The sequence below is a fragment of the Chenopodium album genome, chromosome 16, assembly GCF_948465745.1.
Source record: "Chenopodium album chromosome 16, dcCheAlbu1.1, whole genome shotgun sequence".
Classification (NCBI taxonomy): domain Eukaryota; kingdom Viridiplantae; phylum Streptophyta; class Magnoliopsida; order Caryophyllales; family Amaranthaceae; genus Chenopodium; species Chenopodium album.
This window is the reverse complement of record NC_137849.1, coordinates 11,134,209-11,139,208: the sequence shown is the minus strand read 5'-3', so window position 1 is coordinate 11,139,208 and position 5,000 is coordinate 11,134,209. Positions and strand designations below refer to the sequence as shown.

The 5,000-nt window shown below is 40.3% G+C and overlaps 1 non-coding gene across 1 annotated transcript; it reads right to left on the bottom strand.

Annotated features, from left to right (window-relative positions):
* Positions 1–3,752: 3,752 nt before the first annotated feature.
* LOC145587203 (small nucleolar RNA R71) lies at positions 3,753–3,858 on the bottom strand. The gene has a single exon (XR_014101225.1). It is a non-coding gene; the product is annotated as a small nucleolar RNA R71 (small nucleolar RNA).
* Positions 3,859–5,000: the final 1,142 nt, after the last annotated feature.

The following is a 5,000-nucleotide window of genomic DNA, read 5'->3' as shown; positions in this document are numbered from 1 at the left end:
CTGTGAGTGGATTCAAATCCCGCTATGATCGGTACGTAGTGCAACTTTGATGCTCAAACCTACCTTATATTAATTCTTATATCATTTTACGTGACTAACATGCCTTAAAACTTGACTTTAAACAACGCATTAGTAAGAGCCCGTTCTTTAGAATGGAAGAGAAGACGAGTTCCAGACGTTCGATTCTCTTACCTAAATCCCGAACCCAAGACTATGCCTTAAAATTTTATGGAGTTAGTAGTTAGTTTTTAGTATTATTTCTTAAAAATTGACTGTTTTACAATCCGTCCTTATTTGGGTAAAAAATAAGGTGGGACTCTAAGTTTTTAATTAAAACTCTTATCAGACACTTAAGTGGAACCTTCATGGACTACTTTGTTCACTAAAAACTAGGTACCACAACGAGGCTCAAAGTGGTTGATGAAGAAATGGAATGTATGTTTGAATGGTTAAAGGGAATAAAGGGTTGCAAAGGTGCCTCAAGTCATTGGTGTACCTTGTGTTTGGTTCGGCAATCGATTTTTTTTTCTTTTTTCATAAGAAAGACATGATTGAGATATAAAGGAATAATGCTCATATTATTGATGGAAACGGTGAATAAACAAACACAATGATCAAATAACAGAAATGGAAATCTATGCTAGACTTGAATGGGGAAAAGGAAATGAAAAAAGATCATGAAATCCTACACGAAGGGCTCGCCGTGCGCTTGTCTTCATTGCTGGTTGTCATTTCTTGCCGCCTGGAGGGACAGGAAGTTTGTTGGCATTAACAAGATCTTGAATAACTTCCTTCAAATTCCAACATTGCTCGGTAAAGTGACCCCTTCCTTGATGGTACTTGCAATAGGCATTGGGATTCCACTTGGCACTCCTTTCTTCAGGTTTTGGCTTTGGAAATGGCCCAATAAGTGTGATCAAGCCTTGACCGTAAAGGCGATCAAAGGCTGCATCATAAGTCATTCCTAAAGGAGTTAAGTTCTCCTTTTCTTGGGCAATGAGCATCAAGAGCTAACACGTCATTGAGATTGACTTGGTTTATATTGTTGGTGGTATTTTCATGCTTAGAAGACGAAGAAGAAGGAAGGTCGTTCTTCTTGTTTTTCCAAGTGTTATTATTGTTACCACCAGCGGTCTTTATTAGCTCATCCTCGATATTGATACCAATGTCATATACAGCGTTGAAAGTGTTCAAGGGGAGAAATTTGAGATTTTGACTCTACTTGTAAGTTAGGTTCTGGATGAAGAGGCGAACCATCTCTCTTTCTTTGGGGGGATCTACCAAGAGTGCAGCTGTTTCCCTCCACCTGTTCAGATAAGCGGTGAAGCCTTCATTCTCTTTCTGTTTGAGAATGGAGAGTTAACGTTCAGATGTTCTGGTTTAAATGTAACACTTGAAACGATTCATGAAACTGTCGGTGACATCTTGCCAAGTTGCAGTATGCTTGGCATCTAGAGAATAAAACCATTTTTGGCAAGCATGCTCTAAGGAGAGAGGGAACACCGTAGGGAAGAGTGTTACTTCCAATCCCTTGGAAGCCTGATAACTTGTTATTTGATACGATTTTAGGGTGATTTTTGAACCTTGTTTACTTGATATATTAGCATTTTGGTTCACTTCTATCCTATTTTCATTCAATTTTTGTGTATCCCTTGGTTCACGGGTTTTTAGTGTTTTTGTTGAGTTTTTAGGTCCAAAAACCGATGATTTGAAGCATATGGATAATAAACCGAGGTTAGGAGCCGTGACAAAGGAGCAAAACTGAAGAAAATGTGAAGAAAAGGGCTTAGAAGACGCTTCACGGCCGTGCCATGTCCTGCACGACCGTGCAAGAGTGTCCTAGTCAAGTCAAGCCACTGCCTGATTTGGCACGGACGTGCAAGGCTTAAGCACGTCCGTGCAAGTCAGCCAGCACGTCCGTGCCAGAAGCTGCACGGCCGTGCATCTCACTTGGCCCAAGTTGAAGCTACTGCCCGATTTTGCACGGTCGTGCTTAGGGTGGCACGGACGTGCAGCCTTGGCACGTCCGTGCGCCCCTGTAGCCGTACCCAACTCTTGTTTTCTCCGTCCTTTTTATTTGAGGGTCATATAAATACCCCTTTTGCTCAATTGTGGGGCATGCAAGTTTTTAGTGCTTCCTCTTAGTTTGTAATTGTAGAAACATAAATACTCTCAAATCATTAGTTAGATTTCAATTATTAGTTTGGAATTCTCAATCTCAATCATTGTAGAAGAAAAGTTCCTCCATTGTTATTCAATTTCAAGCTCCAATTAGTAATTTCTCCAACCTTTTTCTACTTAATTTCTGATTTCATTTGCTTTTGCATGTTATTTAAATCTTCTTAGTTCTTGGTAATTTGTTATTGGATGATAGTTATTTCAATCGTTAACCACTTTTCCCCAATTATTGAAGTAGTTAGAACCCTAATTGTTGATTGCATGTTGATAAATATGAGTTGTGAGTAGTCTTCTTGCTAGGGGTTGGGTGAAGCTCAACCTTTTGGGTTAGTTATGCAAATATGGGAGAAACATTGATGTTTGTATTGCAATTAAATTGATTATATGAGATTGCTTGTTAGTTCTTCATGATAGGATTAGCTACCCTTGACTTAGGGGCTTGATAGCATGATTTGCCTAATTTGACATGGAAGTGTAAATTGAGTATGTCATTACTTATTGCAATTTGATTATGTATCATCTATTGCTAGACTAATGAGGAATCTAAGTTTAGTAGTGTGAGTTGTTTTCCCATTGCATAAGGTTGATTTTACATATAGTCCTTGCTATATCTTGTCTATTTTACTCCCCATTTGCCTAATTGCCTTGGTTGAGTGGATCCCATTCCCTAGTGTCTTTAATCCATTGATTTAGAACCATAGTTTGTTTGTCTACTTGACGAACCCTAATTCACCATTGACTTCGAATTAGCTTAAGTGTTAAGATCTTTAGCAACCATATCCCGTTCCTTGTGGACCGAACTCTTACTTGTCATTATGCTTGGTCTGTAAGGTGTTTGTTAATAAATGTGTTTGATTGAGTGTGGAATGAGCGACCGTTCTAACGCCCATCGAAATGGCGCCGTTGCCGGGGAGCGGTGTTGTTGATTGCTAATTGATTACTTGAGTCTAGTTCACCATAAACCATAAAAATTTTAAAAAGATTGTTTCTTTTTGGCTACACTTGTAGCCTTGGTACTAATTGTGTTTGTTGAGAGTGTATGCGCAGAACTCATAACAGGATCTTGGTACCTTACGATCCCGAGATTGAGCAAACTTATAGAAGGAGAAAAAGAGCCGGTTCTAGGCCGTTCAATACTCCCCCAACTAGAGAGACCAATTTCGAGGAGGATCGAGATCAAATGGGTGACGCGGAACCACCACCTCAAAGACCTTTAAAGGAGTTGGTAACTCCGGGAGCTTATAGAGCTTCAAGCGGCATTGCTCCACCCGTCACTCAAGCCAATGACTTCGAGATTCGGCCCGCGATGATAAATTTGATTGAAAGGAGGCAATATAGTGGAGCAAAACATGAGAGCCCTCTTGCGCACTTGAACGAGTTCGAGAAATATTGCAACACAATCAAGGTAAATGGGGTAACTCAAGAGTTTGTGAGACTAAAGCTATTTCCTTTTTCTTTGATAGGAAGGGCTCTTGAATGGCTTGAGAAGGAGGTGAGGCCTAACTCCTTGAGAACTTGGGACGAGGTCACCACGGCTTTCTTAGGGAGATTTTATTCTCAAAAGAAGACGGCCGAGGCAAGGGCTTTGATCCAAGGCTTCCGTCAAAGGGCTAGTGAAACCATATATGAGGCATGGGAACGATACAAGGAATATCAAAGGGAGTGCCCTCATCATGGCATTCCATCATATCAAGTGCTTCAAATTTTCTATGGGGGCTTGACCCCACAAGGAAAGACTAGCTTGGATGCGGGAGCGGGTGGCCCGATTATGAACAAAATGGAGGAGCAAGTCATCGAGATAATTGAGGATGTGGTGAGACACCACATGGATTGGCAAGAAGGAGAGAGGGAGTCTTTAAGCAAAGGAGGGAATGCGGTCTACTCCGTCGATCACCTGAACGCCATCAATAATTTGACATCTCAAATAGCCAATCTTGGCAAGGAGATGACATCTATCAAAGCAAAGCTAGAGACTTCCACTTCACAACAAGAGCATCCCTCCCAATCTAAGGGGAGAGGTATGAATTCTAACTATTCTCCTTCTACATCTAATAACATGCCACATGGGTGTTTGTTTTGTGAAAATTCTGGGTCATATGACCATGATACCTATTCTTGTAATTATGATTCCCAACCCCAATCCCATTATGAAGAGGGTAATGATAATGAAAATGAACAAGTCAATGCTTTGTCTTATGATAATAGACCTAGGAATGACAATCAAAGATATTTACCACCTAATCGAAGGGAACAAGGGGGAAATGCTTATAACCAAAGAGGAAATGATTATTATTACCATAACCAAAACCAATGGGGTAATAGGAACCAAAGGGACCAAAATCCCCAAGGTAACTACAACCAACAAGGTGGTTATGGCAATCATAACCATAATAATCAAGGGAATTATGGGAATCAAGGCCAATATCACCAAGGGGGGAACTCTAATAATAGGAATATTTGGAACAACAATAAAAATAGAGGTTTTTCTAATCAAAATACTTCCAATTCAAATGTGAGAGGTAATAGAGCTCCCCAAGATAACTATTATGCCCAAGCACCACCTAGTAAGTCCAATCTAGAGGAAATGATGGAAAGTCAAACCAAAATCTTCAACACTTTCATGGCCACGAGTGACAAGAAGTTTAATGAAGTAATGACTCATAATAAAATGCTTGAAACTCAAATTTCACAATTGGCCAATGCTTTGAAGGAAGGGGCTAGCACTTCCAAACTTCCACCCCAAGGACTAGATCCTAAGAGGCCCGTTAATGCCATATCTACTAGGAGTGGGAAGGTGTTGGAAGAGAGTGTTCCTAAGAAAA